General features: G+C 38.9%; 2 long non-coding RNA genes across 2 annotated transcripts in view; one reads left to right on the forward strand and one right to left on the reverse strand.

The window, feature by feature from the left end:
- On the reverse strand, window positions 1,755-25,187 carry LOC110404435. Its single transcript, XR_002442240.1, has 5 exons — window positions 25,099-25,187; window positions 22,273-22,351; window positions 16,908-17,020; window positions 2,452-2,587; window positions 1,755-1,943 (listed from the first exon to the last, which is right to left on the reverse strand). It is a non-coding gene; the product is annotated as an uncharacterized LOC110404435 (long non-coding RNA).
- Window positions 6,991-25,288, forward strand: part of LOC110404434 — a 244,144-nt gene continuing 225,846 nt past the window's right edge. The window contains exon 1 of the long non-coding RNA XR_002442233.1: window positions 6,991-7,020. This is a non-coding gene — a long non-coding RNA (uncharacterized LOC110404434). The remainder of the gene's footprint in view (window positions 7,021-25,288) is intronic.

A 25,288-nucleotide genomic window follows, 5' to 3' on the forward strand; every position in this document is an offset into this window, starting at 1 on the left:
ACAAATATTTGTGGTGTCCCTGTTTCTTCTACTTGTTTTCATGCCATATTTATCCAGTAATAAATTATTGGTGTGGGCTGCCAGCGCTGTTCCATCAATCTGATATCCAGAATAAAAGCTGGATTCTTCACAAGAAATCACTGTTTTTCAATCATCTACAAAAAAAAAAAATTGTTTGGAACTCTGAGCCAGAAGAGAGTCCAAATCACTCTCTTATGGCTGTGCTGGCTTTGCAGAATTAAGGTGAGTGGAAAATAATAAAAATCTGTTCCTGTCACTAGCAGCAAAGAATTATAGCTCTGAAATGGATTTCTTTTATAAGATAATTATATACTAATCACAGCTGTGCTTTTCGAAGTTGTGCCAATTTTACAACATTCATCATTAAACACCTGGGTTTGTGTTGTGATAGTGTTTTTCTAAGTTGTACTTTACATATTTGATGAATACTGTAAGATTTCCTCTTAAGAAACAATATTTTATGTTTCATATAAGCCATCTGAATTTAATGCTCAAAAGCTGATTAGTAGCCTGAAGGTATAAGGTTGCCCGTAGTGATCCCAGTTACTTTCTACTGAGGCATTGCATAGATGTCAGTGGATTTGAATCAAGCTGCATATGCAGTATATATGTATACATTCACATCAGTTAAGATTTCAGAGGTTATGAAGCTCAGTGAGATCTATATAATGAAGTATGTATTTCAGTGCACTACAATTTTGGGTTTTATGTTATGAACTTGGAAACCTGGTTGTGATTGTTAGCAAACAAAAGGTGTTTGCAAAGTGGGATTACTGCTGGGCTCTTGTCTCTGTGTCTAGATTCTGCTGTGTGTGAATCCTGGAAGGTACATTGCTCTAAAAGTGTTGCTGAAATAATGTCCTGTTTAAATTTCTGTGAGTACCTACTCAGTTGAGTAAAGAGGCTAGAATATGGGAGGCCCACTGAAATGGCACTTCAGTAAAACAACAACATTTATCATTTTCCTTGTAGTTCAAGTTGACATATTTAGTAAGAAATAAAATGCTTTTAATGCTGAAATATAAAAATGCTTTTAAAAGCCAAAATCTATATCACATTTCTTTCCAGACTTTCAGTGAAGTCTCCACCGCATCTGGGTATTTTTTAATGGGCTTTTCTTTGTTGATCATCTCTATTGTTTCTGTTTGGCAGTGTTAGTTACCACGGCGTCTATTCCCTTGTAAAGAACATATTAACCTCCCATGTTTGCAGACAAGAAATTGGGGTGGAGGCAGTAAAACTGATTTAATGATAGTCCTAAAGAAAATAGGCTGCAGAGATGGGAATTAAATCACAGTTTTTCAGTTTGACCTTGCTATTGCAACTACATGAGCTTCGTCTACATGTAGCACATGTCGTGGAAATTATTTAAAGGGTGTAAGTCACCCTCTTAATAGGCAAAGGCAGTTCTGGAAGAGGCTCAGGTGAAGCAGAGCCGTCCTGTAACAGTATGAAGTTCCTTGTCCAAGTTAGAACAGAGAATAGCAACTGAGCCTGCAAATGTACATGTGTAGTGCCAGAGCTCCTTTGTCTTCCAGAATTTCTCAGATAAAATATATAATAAGAAAACTCATGCAGTTGTTGACCTTTAAATGTATATTATAGTCTTTCATTTCATGGTTTTAAATAGCTATTTTCTTATTATAATTTAATACATGTTATGCCTACAAACCTGGAAAAATTGGCTTGTTCCATCAATTTCAAAGGAACACAAAGTACATTCTGTACTCCACTGTAAAAGTTTTATTAAACTTGATAGCATTTAAAATAGTCTTTGAGAACTGCTGACACAGTGATTCTGGGTTCTTCTTGGCGCGTGTATAGCCTCAGCGATGCTTGCAATGAGAAGCTTATTTGCTGAACTGGTAATTGCTGTAGTCACACTAGTCTTTGGTCATAATGCCTTTCTAGGTCCCAATGCACTGGATTCAGGAGAAAGGTAAAGATCATACTGAGGAACAGTTTGCCCTGAGGGATTCTTACATAGTAGATAAGAGCATTTAAACTGTTCTGCAGCTGTTGAATGATGGGCATATTTAGTAAGGAAGCATGGAGTGATGATGGGATGGATGCATTGGTATAAAAGTCAAGGCAGGCTCCTAGCTGTCAGCTAAACCCATCCATAACGGCAAATGAACAGACTTTGGATATCTTCTTGTATTAATGCCTATTGTAGAAAAGAAATCCTTACTAATACTGCAGAGGAATGATCCTCATCTAATAACCTAAAACGAGATCAGTTTTCAGTGTGAGGGTTGCAAATGGCAATTCTTTCATGAATAAGGAAAGATAATTTCCAAGAGCAGGCATCATGCTCTGATAAATATTCAAGTCAAAGCCAAAGAAATTTGGAATTTGCATGAGTTATGACAGTGATGCTGGCTAGCCTAAAAATATCCCTTCTTCTCTTCAGAGACTTCTACTACTTACCTTGCTATGCACCTTTTGTGGTGCAGGGGGGACCAGCTGATGCTGTTAAGGGTCGATGTGCCTGATCCAAACATGTAAGTGCAGCTCTGTTTTTAAGGCTTGTCAGGCCCCAGTGGTTTCTTCCAGGCCCAGGAAGCTGTAAGAAAGGAGGAAGATGTGAGTCAGTCCCTTCCTCAGAAATTATTCAGTTGTAAATTTGGGCTGGGAAATATCTCTTCTGAACTGAAAGGACATCTCATGTATAGAAGGTTTTCATGAAACTTGTCTTCTGATCTCTGTGGGTAAAGCTAGTACTTGACCTTTTTTTTCTCTCCATAATGCAAGTTAATTTTTATGGCGTTTTCTCTCTAACTCTCCTAAACAAGGAATCAAACTTTTTAATACTAGTGATGGTATAAATATTCTATGCTATGGCAGTGATTAAAGAGACATCTCAGGAATTTCTGAAGAATGGAAATTCTGGCTGCATTTGACCGTTTCTCTTTTAAGAAAATTGTTTTAAAAGCCTGGTTATAAATAGTAGTTAGGCAGTATGAAATGAAAGTATGCATTAGAAAACAGTGTTTGGTTCACATTGTTTTTAACTTGGACCTGTGGGACATGGGGCTCATAATGGAAATGCCTGATATTTTGAGAGTCCTGCTGCAGTCCATCCAAGCCAAGCAGCAAAATTCAATGATTGATGGAATTTTGGGGGTGGAGAGAAGCATGGAAGCTGGCTTTTAACTATAGCCCCGTGGTAACATACCTATGTGCGGTGATAGAGCACCCAAGGGGACTCTAAAAAACCCTGAATTAATAAAGCTGCATGAGGTGAGAAAAGCCTTGTTGCAACAAACCAACAAAAGTGTCGTTGGGGGCAAGGGAGGAAAGAAAACCCCAAGAACTCTTCTCTCCTTTGCTAACAGAGCATAGTAGGCAGCCAAATGGTCATGTATTATGTGCATTCCTTTTATTTTTCATTTGTTTTCTTGGTCAGCCTACCGCAAAGAACAGCAGTGAGGGACAGAGCCACAAACCCGTAATGACTGCATGTGTTACAAAAATACAGACAATGCTTACAGGAAAGTGACACAGCAGATTTGAAATTTGTGGTAACATTAAAAATGTCTCTGCTTATTCTGGTTCCCACACTTCGGGGAGTTGCAGGCATGTGCTTTTCCCTTGGCATGAATCTGACAGAGCACTTAGTGCCTACCGAAGGCTAAGTCAAGTATAGCAGCAGGGCCAAGCCCTGAGGCCGAAGCAGCAGACTTCATCATCCATCATCCCCTGACAGATGATTTTCTGGCTCTCTATTACATGGGGAGAAAATGTTCACACAATGCACAATAAATACATAGACAGGGAGAGGGAATCTCCATTGGACAATACTTTTGTTCTTATCTGTGACCAAATTCTCATTGTTATGAAAAACATTCAATTAGCTTACATAAGGAAAAAGGTCAAGGAAAAAAAACCATTAAATTTAAGTGGCAACAATTTCCTGGAAGCAGGTTTCCTTAGATCACATAATGCTGTGTATTTTTGTAAAAATGCAAACACACGCAAGATCAAACTCAAACAAGTAAAAATTGTGCTTAGTTGAATGTAAATTCCTGTATTTCTATGGGCAGGAAGCTGTGTTTTTGTGAAACTGTTGGCAGTCTGGGGTTGAGGTATCCCCTGTGAGCTGCTCGTGTCTGCCTGCAGGCACTCGCGTCTCTGCCATGTTGCATTCAGCAAAGGTGGGTTTTGCAGCAGTGGTTCTGGCTCAGAACTGGGTGCCAGTGTGCAGGATCCTGACTGTGGACATCACAACGATGTTGGGATCTCACATTTACCGCCTCTGCATTCTGCATTTCTTCACCTCACAGGGCAAAAAAACACTTTCAAAAGTGTTGAATGTTATTGAATTTTGATAAAGGAGTTAGTTATCTAAGGACCAACACAGATTTATCTACTAAACTTAATGGGTTTTTAATTAATTATTAGGCACTGTGATGATGACAATATTTTTGCATGTTGAAGAAAAATGTTTGTCTAAGGCTTTATTAAATAGTCAACATCTCCGGGTACTGGTATGCAGCCACCAGATAAGTTGTGTAAATGGGTACTTGCTGATGTGTGCTATCGACACTTTGGTAAGCGGAAGGGATTTTCTGGCATTTACTGTATCTGTCATAGAAAATTCAAATCAGATCCTTAACATTGGCTTTTCCTATCAAGGTCATCCAAACCACTAAAAAGTCGTGAGCTGCGGAAGGAAATTCTAAGAGTTCTCATGTGGTCATTGCTAGAGAAATCATTTCCTTCAGTATCCATATGTTCAGCATATTTGCCTTGTTCTATCTTTGGTAAAGTTGTGGCATGGCTTTTAGGGAGAGGAAGACAAAAAGAAACCTTGCAGAGAAAAATTTTTGGCTAACCTATTTTGAAAAGTGTTACTGAATCATTAAGCTGAGCAGGATGCTCATTTTCCTATGGTTATGGAAGTAATAGGAAATTCTACTTCTCCCTTCCCTTCTCAGCCACCCTGTCTCTCCATCTCACAGCTAAGGCTGGAGAGGTTCTTTTGTCATCTTACCTTTCCCACTGACATATAGATGTCATGAAAGTTCTGTTGCCACAAGTGATGTTCTTGAAGTCTCATTTAAAGCCAAGTAAATGAAAAAACCCAAACTCTGCCAAGTATGGTGTGTTGGTCCCATCCTGGCAATGCAAGATAGCAAATATTCCCAAGATTTAGAGCACTGTGAACGGACCCCAGCTGCCTGCTTTAATATGTGGCATTTATGGATGCCTTCTTTTCTACTTTCATATCTGCTAAACACCGATCGGCTGGACATCAGCCAAAGTGTATAGCACAAAGACCTCACTGAGTTCCTTGTGTTTGCTTCATTTTTAATAGGACTACCTGCATTGAACTTGCATTATGAATTTTTCTTGCGTCTAGGAAGGAAATAGAAGTACGAGTCTGAATTTCGGCTGTGAACAGAATACTCCTTTCTGCAGTTTCTTCCGACCCCCCTCACCCCCCTTATATTTATCAGTTTGTTGCAGCTATTGCAGTTGATGTGATCCAAACTGTTCTGAGGGATATGTATGCATGTGGTTCCTGGTGTCCAAGTCTCTAACACAGCTGATAACTGGGTAGCTCAGCCCTAATGTGATCCAAGACAGCCCAGCTTTGAGCATGGGCTGGACAAGATCACCCCAGAGGTCTCTTGGTGGACAGAATTTTAAGATTATGTCTTTTTGAGGTGGCTCCTTGTGTGCTGCACTCAACTAGCAAGATCTCATAAAGACAGACTGCTCTGACCCTTGCAGCCCAATGGCCTTGGAGGGTGTTGATCCACTCAAGTTACTTCTCCATGGAAGGAGCATGCCCTCTGGTTCCCATTTTGCCTATAGTGCAGAAGATTACTCTGGGTACATACTCATTGCTGTGGTAGAGATGTTGTCTCAGTAAAAAGATGACTGGATGTTTTGCAGGAACTTGCTGTGTGCGCTAACTTGTTAGGAGGGCGTAAGAGTAATGTAGGTCTTAGTGCACTGCTTTGCAGCATGCCGTGGGTCATCCAGAGAAAGCAAGCTGAGAGGCTAAGCTGAGCTGTGGCAGAGATTGGAGCCATGTTAGTCTGTTCACATGCTCATGTGCTGAGCACACTCAAAGAGTGATTCTGGGACAGCTGTGAACCCAGAGATTACACTGCCATGAAAAGGAAGACCCACAAGATGGAGGTAGAAGGGGGATTTGGCTTAAAGCAGGCTGATGCTGAGGAGCTTCCTATGCTGCCTTGCACTGACCTACAGCCTTACCTGGGATTGCAAGCTGATTTATAGTGTTTTCTGCTTCCAGCTTTAGGGAAAAAAAAAAAGCCTTTTTATAAAGCAGAATTTTTATGATTGTTTCCAACTAAAATGCCTCATGTACACGCATAGTCACATATCGTTTCTCTAATGCAGAAAAGCCTTACAGAAAAGGCGCAAATGATGCAAGGAGCCCTTTCCAGAGAGCAGACTGTCAGAAGAAATGTTCTTGGCAGTGATATAAAGAAAGGGAGGTCTAAAACACCTTCACTTTGTGATTTGTTTTGCCTATTTGGGGATATTTTTCTTTAAAAAATGGTATAAACCTGATATCCTTATATATTTGTAATGAAGCAGGAAATTCTTGGTAAGCCAGAAACTACCTGTGGTCACTGTAACGCAATGGAACTAATCTAATCTAAAATCTAATGCCTGAAGCTTAGGGATGCCAAAAACCCCAGTTTCAAGGAGATAGGGAATGAGGTGCTGCTCAAGAAGAACAAATTTCTTAATCAAAATTTCATTGTATTTGTGAATGAATAATTATTTGACCAATTATCACTGTACTTGGGGAAAAAATTAGCTGCTCACTGAATGATTCTTTTACTCTTTTCTCTCACTCCTGAGAAGTTACGTTTTTTTATTCACTGTTGGCAAAGATGAAAGTATCATTCGCTGAACACTCAAACAGTTTGGTTTTATTTTCCCAGGTTTCTGAGAAGAGAGCCAGAAGTCAAACCTGGAGCCTGTTGCAGCTAATCAAGTCATGATGGAAAGGTAAGAAATTATCTTTTTTCTTTTTTTTCTTCCCTAGAGTTTGGGCTTTTTCCTTCTTCATTTCAGTGCTGCTCACAGCCATATTTCCAAAACTTATCATGTCATCTTACAGATACATTTTCTTGGAATTTCAGTATCCATCCCTAACATTTTATGCGGAAGGAAAATAGAAGACTTCACCCAGCTATTTTGATCAGCAGAAACCAGTGAAAGTTTTTACCGGTGTAAAAGAAACACTGTCACTTGTGTAACGGGTCACTGTTGCACAAAGGGCTTGGGGTGAGAGCCTAAAGGCAAGAAGATGGGAGGCAAGCACACATTTTTACACAGCTTGGTTGGGAGTGTTCAAGCTGTGGTTTAGTTCTGTGATAAGGGCCTGGAGTCAGGTTTTGTGCTGCATGTGAGCTGAAACAGGATGAGTGAAAAAGGACAGGCAGTCTTAACATCAGATTTCTCAGCTCTGTCACTTTTTGTACTGTAATTTTACTTTATTTTTGCCTTTGGTTTACTAGCACAACTATTGCTGAGTACAGCCCGTATCACCTATCTATATTCATAAGCCTGTTCCTTTTTGTTCAGCGATCTCGGCCAAGAACATCCCAGGATTGACAGTTTTAAAATCCTTTTGTTTATGGGAAATTTTACACATTGGATTTTCCAAACACTCGGCCGGGGAGTGATCACTGCAAACATCTGAGAACACTTCAGCTACCCTAATTCTCTCACGATGTCTTTCTAATATCCAAAGGAGGAACAACTGCTCATTTCATTGCCAGGTTTCTTCAAAAGTTGTCTCAAATATTCTAAGCAGACATTTGTATCTCAAATACACTTTGTTTTGCTTCTTCCTGACTATAGCTAATATTTCCCCTTCATAGGATGCCTCAGAACATCCTTTTTGAAGCATGTAAGGTCTCTTTTGGGGATGATTTATTTACAGGACAGCCTTACTGCATGTCTTCTGTGTAGGAGCAAATTTTGTCCTACCTCAGTCTCTTTTAAGCATAAGTAGATGTAAGTTGACCACCAGATTTGAAATTCAGTTTTGTCTTTTAGTTCTGGTTAAAATAAATGTTCCTGAGTTTTAAAAGTTCAAATGTTCATTAAAATGCATTCAGCACTGCCTCTGGGGTCATAACTAAAGTACTTGTAGGAAAGCAATATTAGTATACAATTTGCAAAGCAATAACCCATATCCCAAATGAAAAGGAAGCACTGTGAAGCTAAAAGGTAAATAATAAATACTAATGAACAGGGACTCCAGGAAATCACTGTTGGATAAAGTAGTAAGTCCCAAGGTTTGGGTTGTTTTGCTCTTACTTACTAACTTCTGTATACTTTTGCTGTTTTCTGCTGATGCCTTGGGAGAAAGGGTTTTGTCACTTTAGATCACAAAGATAGTTTTCAAAATGTTACCAACAAGTTCTGTCCTGCTCACCCAGGTTTACTGGAAAAAAAAATAAGAGGCATTTTGGCAAACAGTACGGGCACTAAGGGAGAGGCTTCTGCCAATTATTATTGGCAAATATTGATGATAATGACTTGCTAGATGCTGCAAGAAAATAGCAAAACAAGGTACTCATTCCTTTATTTACTTCATGGTATGCTGATACTGATCCCTTGAAATGCATGGGAAAATGGGCAGGCTTTCTGGCACCACTACTTTAGAGCAGGTCTTCCAAACTTTGTTATGTCTGGCAAGGACTCTAGTCCAGCAAGAAAGAGAAGACTGGACTGTGTGAAAGTATCCACAGACTTAACATTAAGCCCAGGTAAAAGTGTTTCCTGAAACTTTGGTTAGGGAGCTTGTTTTGATCAATGAATGAATCTGTGAGTCCTTGCTGAGATGCTCCAGTACAGGAGCGATGCCAGTGTTTTCAACCACAGTGCCTCTGCTGAAATAGTGATTTCTGTTTGTGATTTCCTGCCCAGGAAAGGTGATGTGAGCCAGTGTGCTCAGAGAAATCATTGTTCTGATGTTACAATGTAGTGAAGTTGCCAGGATGTAGAAAACTGCAATCCACTCTCCAAAAAATATCACAGTGGATGGCTGGAAACCACCCTGGAAGCAGGGAGCAAAATTTTATAGGGGATTCAGTTCCAAAAAAGGTAAAACAATTCAAATGTAAGACAGCTATCTTACTGGATAAATAATGTAAAACATCCAGGCCGAACAGAAATAATTACAGTGACATCACTGGAAAAAAGAGTTTGCTGATGAAGAAATTATGTAAAAATACCAACAGCAGTTAAGACAAGAGGATTAGAGACTGACTAATTATCTTAAGACTCTGAGTGCCATGTGTATTTCTTGCAGAAGCAGTCTAAATGTTCAGGGTAATTTAGAAGACAGACTTAAATTTATATGTAGTAGGATTTTTTCAAAACTTATTTTTTCGGTAGTGAAAGTGGCTTAGATAATGCATTATCCATGTATGTTTAAAACAGTAAAATTTTGATGATTTCACCTCAAATCTCTTACTTTATTATTAATTGGAAATACTCAGAGATTCAGATACTAAAGTTCTGGTAGCCTTGTGGTCTGAACTAGTACTAAGAAAGGCGAGAATTTTAAGGAGAAATGTGTCAGTGTGACAGCCCCAAATTTTACAAGGGAGTCAGAATCTCCTCAGTACTTCAGCATGCTGTAAGTTTGAGGTGAGGACTAGAGGGAACAATGGTGAGCTGACTAAGAAAGAAATGCTCCAGTGCTCCAAGCAGGTGGATGGTCAAAGAACTGTGATTTTAATGGATTGCACCAAATTTGGTGGGGTTTGCTTCCTTCCATCTAAAAGCTGGAGTTCTGAGAAGGGCTGACATTGCTTGTGTCTGCAGAAAACACTGCCTGCTTCGTCCTTCTCTGGGTTGGCATAGGGATCAGCAGGTCTTTTATGTATGTTGCATTCAGGTATTTACAGATGTGCAGTGTGTTACCATCTGGCCTTTGCTTACAACTATGCTGCTTGTTCTGAAAACATTTGTACATGCAGCAGTCTCACCAGAAAACAGGAGAACGTACCACGAGGAGAACACCTATGCTACCGGCCCATTCTGTGAGCTGCACACACAGCTCTTGCACTGCTTTTAGTTTTATGGCTCAGATAGTAGCTTCTAACCTTCCTCAGCCAAATTCAATTGATTGAACCCTGGCACTGCCTGTGTGTTCTAAAGAGTTGGGTCACTGTAGCCAAAGACTCGGTATTTGGCTTCCTAACTGCAGTTACTTTACTACTACTAATAGAGAATATTGTGGGTTGAGTATAATACTGCATGGAAAAAAAAAAAGAAAAAGAAAAAGCCAGTGCTCACATGAGAAATAAAAGTATGCCATTCTGTATTTTGAATAATGAGAGACTCCTCAAAAATATTTCCACCTTACTTGCATTTGTCTCCTAACCAAGAAAAGGAACCCAACTTCAGGATAGTGAAATAGAATTCTCCTCCCAGCCACAACATTTCCTGGAAGAAAATAGCTAACAATGTGTATAAAATAGGGAACAAGCTCCAAGGCCAGCCAAGCCTGCCTCCTGTGGATAGTTAATCTATGGCTATAAAATTATATTGTTCTACGTATTAGTCTTAAATGACTTGTACATATGTCCATTGTTGTCAGTTTAGAAAGTATAGTTGTGAAACTTTGGTTCCAAATGTTGAAACATCATGTCATATGAAACAAACTGAAAACAGCCCAGTTTCTTCAGCAGTTGCATTAAACCCTAGAAGGCTAGCTTAGAAAGCAGTATTTTGTAACTATTCTTCATGGGGAAGCTGTAGGAATTTTTTTAACTGTTTAGCTCTTGCTGTTCTATTGTTTGGAAAGCCTGTTTTCTGCTTATAATGCTCTGATCTGTGCACTGATGTTACTGCAGGTGCTACAATGTGTTGAATAATCTGCCATTGGCTTATAGAAGCACTTATGGCCACCTTTCCTCAGTAATTTAAGTACTTGGAGTGGTCTAAGGACAGGGAGTAAAGTATACAGGCAATATGACTTCTTTGGAAGGAGTGTTATATCTGTAAGGAGCTCTCTGCTAATCCTAGCTGGCCAAACAGCGGGCCATGCTAATAGAGTCTCCTGGAGAGACGAGAGGGCAGAGCTAATGCAGTTGATTTGGAGCAGGTGGCTTGTCTTTGAACAAGTTCTCCCACAGCTGATTTTGTTTTTTCTTAAATATAGTTCTGTCCTTTGTAGTGGCATGTTTTTGTGGGAGCAAGGAGTCAGAGAGAGTCCCTTCAGGAGAAAACACAGCTTGGATTAAAATATTGCGGGGGACTGTGGGGTAGCTTGAGTTTCAGACTTGAGCTCTCTGAAATACCAGGTTTTGGCTCCAGATGAATTTGGCAGCATCTAAGACATAAATGTAGTTTGCAGCATCTGATTCTCCCCTATGGAAGTCTCCATGCAACCACGTGAAGCGTCCTCCCCTTGCGTTTCCACAAGCTGTGCTGCAAGGCAGGAGTGTGGCCAAGAAGAATACGCCTGAAAGCACGAGGCACAGGCCTTCACACACAGCCAGAGCTCCGTGCTCAGGGGTACGTATGCTGTAATTCTGCTAGCCACGTCCACAGGAAGTCAAATACTAAAATTGCTAAATTACTAAAATTGTGTAGGCACGTAGTTAAATCACCTCGGTGGAAGTAAAGTCTAAAGCAAGTGATAGAGCTGCTATGCACCAATTGCTGCCTGCTAGACTCCTTTTCAAAGGAGTTCCTACATCTGTTAAGCTTATGGCTTCAGGTGATGCCTGGGAGGTGTGTATGATCTTATGGTGTACACCTGCAACCCCTTCTGCTGTCCTAGTGGTTTTAAGGAACAATCAGCAGTTCCAGTCCTTTACACCAGCTACAAGGTCTTGTGGTGGGAGGAACAATTTTAGCCAGATTTAGGCTCCCTGCCCAGTTTTGAGTGACTTGCAGGGACATCATGTTTGGGAAAAATCTGGACAGGTGAGTAATAATGAGGTATAGCTTGCTTGCCCAGTATTCATTGTGTTCCTTCGCGCAGCAGTAAGAAAGCAGATCATGAAATATTTTTTTATTAGAGAGTTTGTGGTGGGTTATTTCAGAAAGGCAAAGGGACTGCATTTTGTCTTTCTGCTTTGGTTCCTAGCTGGTTTGGAAGCAGCAGGGAGAGGCTTACATTAAAAGAAAAGAGGACTGTGGTGATGCGGTTCAAAAGAACTCTAATGTTGCTGTATATATTGTGTTTCATCCCATGTTTTAAAGATTTAGTACTAGAACCAGAAGGTCTTGGGGAAAAGTCCCTTGGGAAGCTGCCTTGTTCTCAAGCTTGTGAATTTAGAGATAGATTCAAGGCAAAAACTGAGGCAAAAATAACCCTGATCTCACAGTAACGATTAGTGGGAGAGAAAAAGGTGTTGGGGCTGAGGCTTTTTATTTCAAATCTGGAGTATTAGGCTGTCTCCTTAATCTGTTCTGGTGAAGAAAAGCTTGGTTCTCTTTTAATATGTGAATCTGATACTGTGATTTTGTAATAATGACATCTAGAAATATAACGGCCGTATGCACACATAGGAAGGGCTTCTGATTGCGGAGGCATAGTCAGATTAGTTGCTAGGAGGTACGAGTAGTTACAGTTTAAAGTAACGGCAGAAATCAGCTCCCAAAATGGGAGTTTCAAATGTTATAAATGGCTCGGGTGTCAGTCAACTGGTATTGCTTCCAGGCTGGTTGCGATGAGCTCTATTTCACTTCGAAACAGCAAATCGCTTTGTGCTGTAATCGGTCTTTAGCCAGTCTTGTTTTTCTTGTTTTCCTTCTGCGTGTCCACAGCCCTCCACACAATAAGATTTCAGGCCCAACTGAAAGCTGTTTCATGTACCACATGGTGGGCAGTAATGTGGGAGGCTCCATCTCCCTAAACGAAAACTGACTCTTAATAAAGAGCACAGAGGTTCTGCATCTGTAGGTTGAGCTCAAGCCATGTGCACACAGAGGAGCTCCTCTAGTGTGCAAACCCCACACAGGGAAAAGTCATGTTCTTTCTTGCAAAGTCTGTGGGAGGGTGCTGCAGAAACTGCCTTCGTGTAAATATTTAAAAAGAGTACACGTGTCGGAGCAAACCAGCTGATAAATGAATAGTGTTTAAATTAATTGTGTGTGTATAGACACACATAAACATGTGTTTAAGCACTTGTAGGGAACTCTTTCTGCAGGACGGCATAATTTCGTATTTTATTTTTATTTTTTGCTTTTGGTTCTGAAGTGCCTTGTTCTGTCGCTTGGAGACATATTGCTGAGCAAGATCAGCAACTGATCTGGCACCTCCAGCTCATCTCAGTACAGACGCTGCAGGACTGACGAATGCTTGTCGCTCGGTGCATACGTCTTCTCTGCTGAAACTAGAAACATTTCAGCAACTTCACTCTGTTTTGGTTTGTAATTTATTGACGTGAATCCCCGATTGTGCTGCTTTTTAAAAAGACATTTTGGTTTAACAAAATGTAGCTAATTGCTTTGATGCTTTGGATTAAAAGATCAGTTTATCTTGCTTAAAAGCGATGACATTTTTTGGTAACAATACTGTCTTTATTAATAGACACACGATGGCTTATAACATTGATTTTTATCTTCCAAAAAACTAGATGGTTAAAAAAAAAAAAAAAAGAATAGCTGCTAATGTAAGGGTGATAGAAATAATCTAAAGAGGATCGGCTGCTGTGATTTAGTTCATATTGTTCACTTAGGGAATAAAAATGAATATTAAATAAAATATTAAAAAAATATATTAAAAACCCAAGCCCTCATCATTTTGCTGCTTTTGGCATATTTGCCAAGGGACACAACTGCATATTAGAAAATAAAATGGTTTCTCGTTCGAGACTTTCCTAAATAGAATTCTTGGTTGATGTAAAATTGACACCCAAACCTGTGCTTTCCAGCTTGCTGCGTGCCTGCGTTCAAACACAGGGGCAAATCCAGCAACGCTTCCTTCCCGGCGCTGTTGTTTTTATTTGGAGCTGTTGTTTTGCTATTAGCGTTGTGTAAAAGGGAGGAAAAAAAAAAAATCTTTTAAAGGAAGTATGCTGTTTTCATCCTTAAATGCAGATCTTTTCACATGGAAACAATTGTGCGCAGAAAATTGCTGGAGCAATTTTGGAGGCCATTTTTAACTTAAAAATTTGCCCGTGCACAGTGCACCCTTGTTTCTGCCTAAGAACATATTTTGACAGTCAAGCAATAGAAATTCTTTAAAAATTGAGTTTTAGAAGGGAAATACTGATACAATCTTAGCTGCTTGCATAGCAACTTGACAAACAGTCCCACCCGTGCATTCATGCTGACTTGTCATTTCTGCTGCTTGTTTGATGGTTACTCTTTTTGCTGTTGACTATTCCCGTACTGACAAGAAAATTCTCTGCAGCTTCCTTTTGTAGCATAATTTCAGGAGACTTAAAACCTGAACTATGTTATGTTGATGTGGAAACTTCTGAATAATTTGGTCAAAATTGGTACAGTTACTTTCCAGTGTTGGGACTTTTGTAAACGAATTTTAAAAAATCTTCTTTCACCCTTCATGTCTTTTCTCATCTCAGTGCTTTTTCTGTCGCATTCATCAGTTTTTATGATGCACTATAAATTGCTCTGCGGTCTTCTGTGGTGATTTAGGTGATATATCTATTAACAAAATTGTAGTATAAGAACACAGTAACTTTCTTCTGCACACCATAACATTTTAAAGTAATAGCACTTCTGTCATAGGTACGTTGCTCCGGAAGTAATGCCTCCTATTTATTTCCATGGAAACTACAGCAGGTATGAAGAGTACAATAACACCATTTGATAGAGCAAAATCTCAGATACAAAACACTATTTCTCAACGCAGTCACCACCATTAGCTCTCCATTTTTACCAGCAATGAACAAGAGCCTGCGTGCTACATTTGTGTTTAAAAAAAAAAAAAAAAAAAGTCTTCACCAGTGGAGGTGAGCCACTGTCACCACTCCAGAAATGTACCACCCACTGTCTCACTGTTTGGTCTCCATAAATGTCCAGCAAGAGTCACTGAACGTCAGTGGGCACCTTTTTTTCCTGCATGAAGGAGTTCAGATGCAACCCTTTGATTCATACACTCTTCCACATCAGTTGTCATTTTGTCAGAGCGCCCCTCTGCTGCCATCTGTTGCACAGCACCGACATGTAACAGAATACTGGCAGGAAGATTCAACTTCTGCTGCCGTACCACTACCATCTGCCCCTGATGTCCTGGGCCATCATAATAAACTATGAGGTGTTACTTTCGGAGCAGTCCTTGTGGATGCTATGATATTCCAGGAAAGAGTTTAAGTAGATACTTTTCTGCCACTGACTGTGGTGTTTCAGGAGATTTTCAGTGAAGCTGAGCCTCTAATTAAGCATGGAAAGCAGCTTAGTATCTTTTAGAATTATTTAATCTTAAAACTGAAATTAACTAAATTATTTCCCAGAAGCAGTAATTAGAATCCTGCGCATGATTTTAAATACATATTTCCTTCTTGGTTGCACAGCTGATTCTTAGTGCTTCATTCATTACTAACTGCATGGTTAACCTCAATGTATGCACAGGCAAATTCAATTTTGCTGCAGTAATTAGTATGCATTTTGAGGAGAGGGGGGGAAAAAAAAAAGTGGCATGCATAGCAAGGTTTGCTGTTATATATATTATGCATGTATTGCAAATAAGAAATCACAGATGTAAATAGATCCATTAGTAATATAGATTATTTGCTTTATTTCTATGAAGTTCTTTAACTTCACTGTAGGAATTTGTTGTTCTTTGTCCCTTCCTCCCTTTTCAATGTTAAAATTTCAAGCAATGTGATGTGAAATCAGAAGTGAAGGAAAAGCAAACTGATTTATGTTTTTAGGGATTGTTCAGAAATTGCATAGCCTATGAAACTGCCACAAGATTTTGCAGAAACTAAGTGACTTAGGATAACAAAAGAATTAGACATCAAGGGACTTTATAAAAAAAGCTAGGAGATAGTATCCTTGCAGAGATTTTGTGGAAATAAATAATGGGTGTGCGTGTGTATATATATATATTTTTTTTTTTTGTAAGACAGTGTGTTCCTGTCAAAAAATAACTGGTGATATAGTTATAATTAAATTACAATTCTCTTTTCTTAACTGGTGAAAAAGGAGTCTGTTTATTCATCAGTGATTTTTGGCTTTGGGATTCTTAAGGAAGGCAGAGATTACAGGCAATTTCAGAATATACATTCAGCCAGAAGTAGGCATATTACAGAAAGATATAAGGAAATAAAAGCAGTACCTAGAGTTTTAGAAATCATGTAGGACTCTCTGTCTAGCAAAGGCAGCTTCTAACTAGTGAAGTGCATAAAAAGATTTTCCTTGTGTGCAAGTTTTTCTGTAGTTGTATAATGCATGGGTGGTTTGTTTCTTTTTTTTTCATGTCTGTTCAAAGGAGCCAGTGATAGCCCCACTTAGAGACCAGATGACTGCTCATCTGGTCCACAGGAACCATTTCTTATCTGCTGACTTGGCATTTACTGGGCTGATCTCCTGGCACCCAGAGAACCACACTCCTATTGTTCTGTGAACTCTGGAGGCAAGTTTCTGGGCAGGAGGAAGGACAGAGGTGTGTGCTCTGTCCTCTCAGGATTCAAGCTGCAGTGGGCAAATTCCTAGGTCACATGTGATTGTTCCTACCAGTGTTTGCTGATGGCTGGAGAAGGGCTCTTGGAGATAACTCGCTTTGGTAATAATTGCTGCCTTGTCTGAAGATGTTCTATCTCCCCACCTTTGTTCTTCAGGATATAGAAATAACTTAAATCATGCTGAGTTCCAAATCAATAGATAGTCAGTTTATGGTTATTTGTGCTTTAATTAAGCTATAGATAAATAACTCCTTAAGAATCACTTACGTTTACATGGCCTTGTCTCTTCTTGACCTGCATAACAGCGTGACTGAAGTTCTTGTTTAGGGTAGCAAGATGGGATGTTCCCCTGGTCCAGCAATGGCTTTTCAGAAAGTAGTCTGCATGAGAAAAACAAATAGTGTGTAGAACAGATGCGTTCCCAGAAAGAAAGATAACATTGAAGACATGAACAAATATGTAGTGATTAATCATGTATTAGCTATGAATGATTTTTAACATCAGAGGATGCAATCGATGAGGTTTTTGACTGAGTAAGGACTTCTAGGTTTTCTGTATGAAAAAGCCAGTTGACATTCATTAAAGCTAATAAAAAAATTCGGTACAACACTTTTTACTTAAAAATCAAAAAGTTAAATTGCGAAAGGAAAATGTATCATGGAAACATGCCGATGCTGTTGAAATCTTTACATGAAAAAGTTAAAATGAATCGTCAGCTTTCTAATTTCACTTCAAGAATGTTGAATGTACTATTTTATATTTTCTGATGTATATTTAATATGCATACAAAATAAAGTAAAATTAATATTTTAGTACTGTGAAAGCTAATACATTTGAGACATTCGGAGAAAAATATATTATGGTACTAAGCTGATTGTTTTGTCATATAGAAAATTGCTTGTATTTATTTGCAGATTTTAAAAGTAAAAACCAAACCTCACCTTTCCTTAAGAATTCGGATTCTAGATTCTTACCAACTGTGTCATTGTGGCAGCTATATGAAAAGCTGCTTTTTACACTTACTAAAGAAATTGTAGGGGACTGTCTTAATTTGTATGATTTTTTACAGCGAAGTAACAAAACAGTGCAATTTTCCCTGATGATAATACAGTTCTGATAGCAGCATGAAGGTCTGCTTTAACATTCTGCATAGTTATTTCTGAATACAGAGGTGAAAGGATAAAGAAGCTCATTCATGCAGACCCTTCTTGCTGCATAACACCTACTCAAGCAGGTAAAGTTTCTATTTTGTCAATATCTACTGTTGCCTCCTCCCAGAAATTAGGAGAACCAGGCATGCCTCTGTGTGTAGGGCTGTTAGAGAATTTCCAATTGAGAAAATGTCTATATCTTCCTGCTGTTGCACACAAGAAATCATTACTCCTGTGCTCTCATCTTTCTGTTCCATTTGTATATAACACCCACCAATTCTCCCTTTCCATCTATTCTTTTCCTCTCACATCTCCATATGCTTCTCAGTTGAAAGAGACTTCAGTTAATCTATGAAATGTGTACACTTCTCTCTCCTTCAAAGAAATTCCTTAGAAACCAACCATATTTCAATTATAGTGATTCCATACTTCTATTTCTCTGCATTGTGAGTTATAAAGAGAATTATTTTAAGAAACAATGCAGCAGTGGATAAGGCAGTGCAACTATAAGATGCATTAGGAGTGGTATTTCCAGAGGAAATGCTAGTGCTATTATAGAGACTCTGGTACAACCTCAGAAATATCATGTAGTGTTGGTCAACCGTGGACAGGAATGCTTTGCAAAACTGGAACAGATGTAGAGAAAGGTCATAAGAATTATTAAGGCAAAGCAAAGCCTATTTTATGAGAAGAAACAAAAGGATTTTACATGTTCTAGCACAGCAAAATAAAAGCTGAACGGCTTATGGTTTCTGTCTAGCATATAGTGGCTGGAGATGCACGGGAAAGTACCTGAACAAACTGACAACACAGAAATAGTTCTTTAGTAGTTTTAAACTAAAAGAAGTTGGTTGTTTTGTGGATTTTTTTTATTGTTGGGTGGTGGTGTTGTTCTTTTCATTTGTTGGTTTTGTCCTCTAAGACCAGCCAGGGTCTTGGTGAGAATACAGGGAGAGAAAAGTTTTGTGTGCTTTCATGGAAGCTACGTGAAATGTCAGGAGACCAAAATGCTTACCATAGCAAATTCTTTCCTATGAGTCCCAGAGCACTGTAAGTTTGCCCCATTAATAACTTGTGTATTTTAATTTATATCTCACGCATCTGTTATAAAACGTTTAGCCTCATGCTCAGATGTTCCTTACTCTTCCCCATACTTCCAGTGCAATATAAGGTAGGTCACCATGTCTTTCTGTCTTACATGTGTACAATGTGTATATTAGTATTCCCTGTCTCAAAGGGGTGCTGGAAGGATAAGTATAGTAATGGCTGTGTTGGCAGAGGCAAGTAAATATTTTATCATAGGCAAGGAACCTCTTTGCATTCATTCAGGTTTCTCTGCTACGCAGTATCATTTCCATCAGAAAGCCTTTATAAAGCTGCAAGAATAATAATGAAATGTTTGGTTAGTTCACTTACAAATATTTGCATGTCTGCTTTTCCCATTTTTATGGGAAGAATGTAAAATTAATTGGAGCTTGGTCTCCCCATGCAAGGCATGAGCATGCTGGAGTGAGTCCGGCACAGGGCCAGAGAGGTGATTAAGAGTTTGGGGTGCCTGCCTTAGGGGGATGGCTGAGAGAGCTGGGGTGGCTCAGTCTGGGGAAGAGAGGACTCGGGGGACTTTTTCAGTGTGAATAAATATCTGATGAATTGAGTGAAGAAGAAGCAGGCTCTTCTCAGAGGCAATGGGCACAAATTGAAATATGAGCCTTCTTTTTAAACAAAAGGAAAAACTGGTTCATGATAGGAGTAGTCTAGGACAACTAGATAAGTTGCCCATGGGGTTGTGGAGTCTCCATTGTTGGAGCAAGTGAATCTTATGTATTTCATACATAGTCTTAAAGTAAAAGCAGCATGACAGAAGCCTGAGATTTGATCTTTCTTAATAGCTCTCTCCTACCTAAGTACATGGCAGCTTGAGCAAGGTATGAATAGTGACTTTCTTACCCTAGTGTCACTTGGACTTCTGCCATTGACTTCTGTGTGGTCAGGATTTCAGGGTAAGTGACTCAAAGTGGAGAGCCACTGTTGTTCTTAGAGCTGATGTTTTCTTTTCCTTCTGAAACAGTATTGATTTACTTCTCAAAAGGGAAGGCTTAAATCTGTATACTTTAGAATTATATAATGACACTTCTGTTTTATGCTTTGTAAAGTAAAAAGAAGTGTTACTCCTGTGACAGGGATATGGCAAGAAGAAAACAACTTGTGGCTTCTACATCAATTTTATAAAATAAATGTAATCCCATCACGTGAACAATGGGGGATAAATTTTGCATCTGAGTTTAAATTTCCTGTAGTGACAACCCATAATTCCAAAGTAGGAGACTCCTTCCCAGTGCAAATATCTGTTGCTTCACAAAGTGAAAGCTGTACTGTTCTATGTCCCAAAGGAATATTTTAAATATATATTTTCATTCCAGTAATGCAATTCTCGCTGAAGTAGTAGAAACCTAGACAGAGTAAGCAAAGAGGAACAGTGGTTCCTTAAGGGAACCTTTTATCTTGGCATTTGCTTGTGGGTCATTCACCTGTGTCTGAGAGATGAGCCACGCTGAGATGTGCAGATAAGCTCAATTAGATCTTGTCCCAGGTTTTCAGTTTATAGTTTGAGACATTTTCCTTTAAAAAGTTTCTAAGCATGTTGTTTAGGCAAGATTCACTTTTTTTTTTTTTAATCAGCTGAACTATCTGAGAAAGAACAACATCAAGAATCAAGATCCCTCCCTGAGGGACTCCTTCCGGGACAGAGCTTTTTGTTCCATGATGAGAGACAGAATCAGAGCTGTCCAAATAATAAGAACCAGATTGCTGAAGTGGTTTATGAGAGGAGACTCAAATTTGATTTATTGCTCATTGTAGGGTCTGATTATCTGTTGTTGTGAATTTCCATGTGGCCACTGGTGTACGTCAAAATGTTGTGAAAGTTTAATAAAAGTTTGAAGTTGAAGTGCATTTACATTATTTATTGTCCTACTCCTCTTTAAAAAAATAATAACGTGCTATTCATTCAGACAGCAGAAAGTCTATCAAGTAAGTCACCAAATGCCATTAATGGCAGAAAGTGAAAACACAATAGAATACAAAATAATTCCTTCCAGAAAGACTTTTAGACTAATTTTAATTAGTCAGACAAGATGTGTAAATTGCAAACACATTTACAGAAATTCAGGGTTTTTTAATGGAATGGTTGTAAGAGATTGCTGTTTGGTTTTGACTCCTCAAAAAGTATTACTTATCTCACTCCATTTAACTTTTATTAGAGAGCCATACTTTTTATAAAAGAAAGGGAAGAACAGTAATATGTACTGTATTTGTCACACGTTTCCTTCTTCATGCCAACAGCAACAGGGTTTATTCAGAACTGTCACTGTGAAATGGTGTTATCCTTTAAGGCTAGCTGACAGAAGAACAAGATGCCAAGAAGGAAAGTAATGCTAGTAACATAAAATTAAGGTGCGTGTGATGTTGAACTGGGCATTGGCTCTAAATTGCTGTGGCACTTGCTCCACCCATACACTGTGTTGCCACATATGGTGATAGCTCTTCTCTTTGGAAGGTAATTTCATCATCTTTGTGACAACAATCAAAGAGTGTGTCTGTGTCTTGATTTGCTTTTACCCCTTTAGAAATGATTTCGCTGTCACAGCTATTCAGTCTGAGTCATGCTCCTACTGGTACCTACATTATAAACTTGCAGTAGTGAAAATGATAATACTTTTAAAATGCAGTGGGGTTTTTCAGTTTGCTTGTTTTAGTTTGTTGGTTTTGTTATTTTTTACCATCAAAATATAGTAGCAAAATTCCCCTGTATATGCTTGCTTAGATTGCAGTCATACCACAGAAAACTAACTAGAATATCAAAATTATTTCTCAGCTCTTATCAGTATTGAAATTTGGAAAGATAGAGTCTGACAGAGTTACAGGTATTACACCATTTGGGAAGAATTTTGTGGATGTTTCTCATGAGCTGAAATATCTTATCCATCTTCTATGGGCTGTGGTAATGTTCATGCTTTGTTCTGTCTGCCCATTCTTATTTTTTAGAGTAGAAGGAAAACTAAAACTTAGTAGAGCAAAAGACCAACTGAAGAAGTGTACAGACAACGGAATGGCAAGTGAATGCAGAGTATACCAGAGGGAAGAAAACAGCCTGTTGCTGTACTTTACACTCAGCTAAATTAGATGTAGCAGCTGAGGCAGGGGAGTAAACTGCCAGGTTAATCAGCATTACCTCTTCCTCACTGTGCAAATACTGATTAAAAAAAATAAATAGAGAATGGTAACATTACAAGAGGAGTAGGTAACAAATAACAGAATAAAGCAACATGCGATGTTACCTCATTTGGTATGTGCAGGTACTGACTACTGGCTCTCAAAATTACAAAACTGAGAGAGATATTGGAGAAACAAAAGGTAGAGGTGAAACTGCAGCTAAATGGAAAGGTTAAATGGTCTACCTTAGAGGAGGTGTAACCACTTACCAGAGTTGGAAGGGCCTGGCAGCATCTGCCCTTCAAGTTCAGAATCTGGGCTGATGTCTGTTATCATTCCTCATATCAACTGTAGGGAGAAAAATGTTATGGTTAAAACACCATTCTCTAAAGTTTTAGGTCCATTGGATTAACCGCTCTTAGATTTAAGAGTCAGCTTTATTATTTTAACTAGTTTACAAGGAGACAATATATGTGATTGCATATATTTTTCCAGGATAGTTGTGGGTTTTTTTTACCAGTAAGCTACCTATTCTAGGATGTTGAACGCATGGAAAAAAAACTTTATTGGAAATTATTGTATTTGAAAAGGCCTTAGCTATTCCCCAGGAAGAGGAGCAGAGAATGCAGGGTCAATTTACAACCTGACCTGAAAACACAGAGTTGATAATCAGCCATCATAGCTTATTGTATCTATGATCTGATTTGTTGAAATGCTCAATAAATCCACTATTAGGAGAAAAAGTGCTTACATGCATTTTTTTCCTTTAAGAAAAAAATTAAACAACAAAATAAAAGATTGATTGACAAGACATCAATAAAGCTTTAAGCATACACTGCTGACCTTTTTTTCTTTGCTCTGCAATCTGTGTTTATTAGAATTCAGCTCCTATAAATAGGTTTCTGTGGATAAAGAAGCGAGCAGCTTCTTAGGAGTTTTGTTCAATAAACTTCTGTGAAAAATCTAAAGACTTAATACATGGCTTTCAATTTAATTCATTCTGTCTTCTCTTCTTAAAAATATTAGTGGGGATGAAATAGATTTAGCTGGTGAAGTGTGTTTTCTAAAGCTGTTTTCTTAAAACTCACCTTTCCTTTTTAATGTCTGCTACAGCAGTTCATTTGGAACAGACAGGATATATATCATCTCATGCCTGGTACTGTAGGCTATTTCTTCTCTTTAAATAAAAACATATTATAAATCTGTGCTGCACTTGGGTGTTGTAGCACTCAGGTTAGTCACTTCAAAAGTAGAGCTGAAACGAGGCTTTGGCACACACTGAAGAATACTGACCAAGTCTTCAGACCCTGTTTTCTATTTGATTTTCCTGAGCAGAAAAATCTCTTCAGAGCCTTTCAAAACAGTAAAGGTGGCACAGCAGTGATGTCATGACTTTTAATTTTACTGCAAGCCTCGTGATATTCCTGCATTAGGTTTTTGTTGTTGTTGTTCTTAAAGCCCTACTTCTTGGAGTCTTCTGAGAATCCCTTTTGTTCTGTGTTGTGAAAATATGTGTATAGCTGATGCTGCTGTAGCCAAAAAGTGAAACAGAAGGAAGGGTAAAAATTTGAAGCCTGGTGTGAAAAGTCCCTGAGCAAGCACTCAGAACATGCATGTCTCCTTGGTGTGTGTTTTACTGAGTGGAATCTTCCAGTGCTGGCAGGCAAAGATACATCTGTCTTGGTCTAATATTAGGTATGCATTTCTTATCATATGTTTCATGATTAAAAAAAAAAGCCAGCATTATCAGATTTTGCCCCACAGATTCCTCCTTCCGTAGTATCACATGAAAATACTGGTGTCCAAAGCTTTCTATTACCTTCTTTTGACATGCTGTTTCTGACTCAAGCAGTTTTCCCTCAATAAATCATGCTAAACCCTAATTAACTTAGGCTATCTCTTTCCCTTTCTTCCTTGTGGGAAAGAGTGGGGAGGGGGTTATGGCATTTTGTTTGTTTTTAACAGAATTCTTCTATCTCCTTTGTGTTTGGTTGGAAGGTCCTTCTGCCAGTACTGACTGACTTTTAGGGATTAGCAGACTTTCAAAAAGAAACTTGTCATTGTTGTTTTTAGTTTCACATCCACAACAAGGAACTGCAGGACCACCTGCAGATTGATTGGTCCTATGTAGCATACAAACATTCCCAGGGTGCTTAAGCTTATAGGTACCTACACAACTTGGTTATTGCCATATGCTAGCATTGGAAATGAGAGGGCACTTCCTTGCTTTGGATGTTAGATCATGCCTGCTATGGCTACTTGTAATATTGATAATTGGTCCTCTGCCTCTGATTTCCTTGCATCTGAATAGATGTAAAAAAACTAAACCATCTTTGGAAAGGGTTTGTAGTTCATGGATGGGATGGGCTGTATACACAGCAGGTATTACCTGAATTCATCTCGGGTTGTATTAAACTCATCTGTTTCTGGGATAAAAACATTGAATATGATTCCTCTCACAATTTTGAATTTGCTGGGACATGATCAGGGAAAGTTTTTGCCATAAAACAGGTAATGTTATTCCTGTAAGCAAAAAGGTGTGAAGGTGTACAGCACACTGCAAAGAAAAGGTTACAAAGAAGAAACTGTGTTTTGTCTGTCCTTAGATCTACAGGGAAAAAAATAGCATGTTGGAGGTGATTTCATCAAATGCAGGAAATTTGTTTCCTGCTAACGTGAAGGTGCTACAAAATACAAGGTTTTTTTTCTAAAATGCTCTGCATTTATACTGAATATCATATACTACAAGTCATTCCTATTTCTGCACAGTGTCTAAAAGACAGCCACACTCCAGTCAAATTTTATCTATTTAATATAAGACTTCAGGCATGTAGGCATTACTGTCAGATAGGAGAAGGCTATACAGAACTTTAATTCTGCTTATTCAGTAATAATTTATTTTGCAAACTCCGATCATTAGGATTATTATTAATTACCATGCTGTTCAGCTGCACTGACACAGAAAAATCTTTCTGATATAATTGAGCACATTAAAAATATTGGATTAAAGTATTGGCTCTGCCAGATTTTAAATAGGGCAAGATAACGTGGCTAATCAAAATCTGAGCGCACACACAGGGTGATCATTCACCTACCTCCATCACACATTGCCCAAACGCTTTGTGTCGTGGACGTGGGTTGCCCTGAGGAGGCCAGCTGGAGAAATAAAGGCTTCTTCCGTGGTAATTCTGGCCTCAGCACTCCGCAGAGCAGCGCTGAGGCGGTGCCTTGGCCCGGTGCACTTCAGCGCAGCCCAGTGCTGCCCTCACCTCAGGCGGGGCCTGC

The sequence above is a fragment of the Numida meleagris genome, chromosome 10 (genome assembly GCF_002078875.1).
Source record: "Numida meleagris isolate 19003 breed g44 Domestic line chromosome 10, NumMel1.0, whole genome shotgun sequence".
NCBI classification, from domain to species: domain Eukaryota; kingdom Metazoa; phylum Chordata; class Aves; order Galliformes; family Numididae; genus Numida; species Numida meleagris.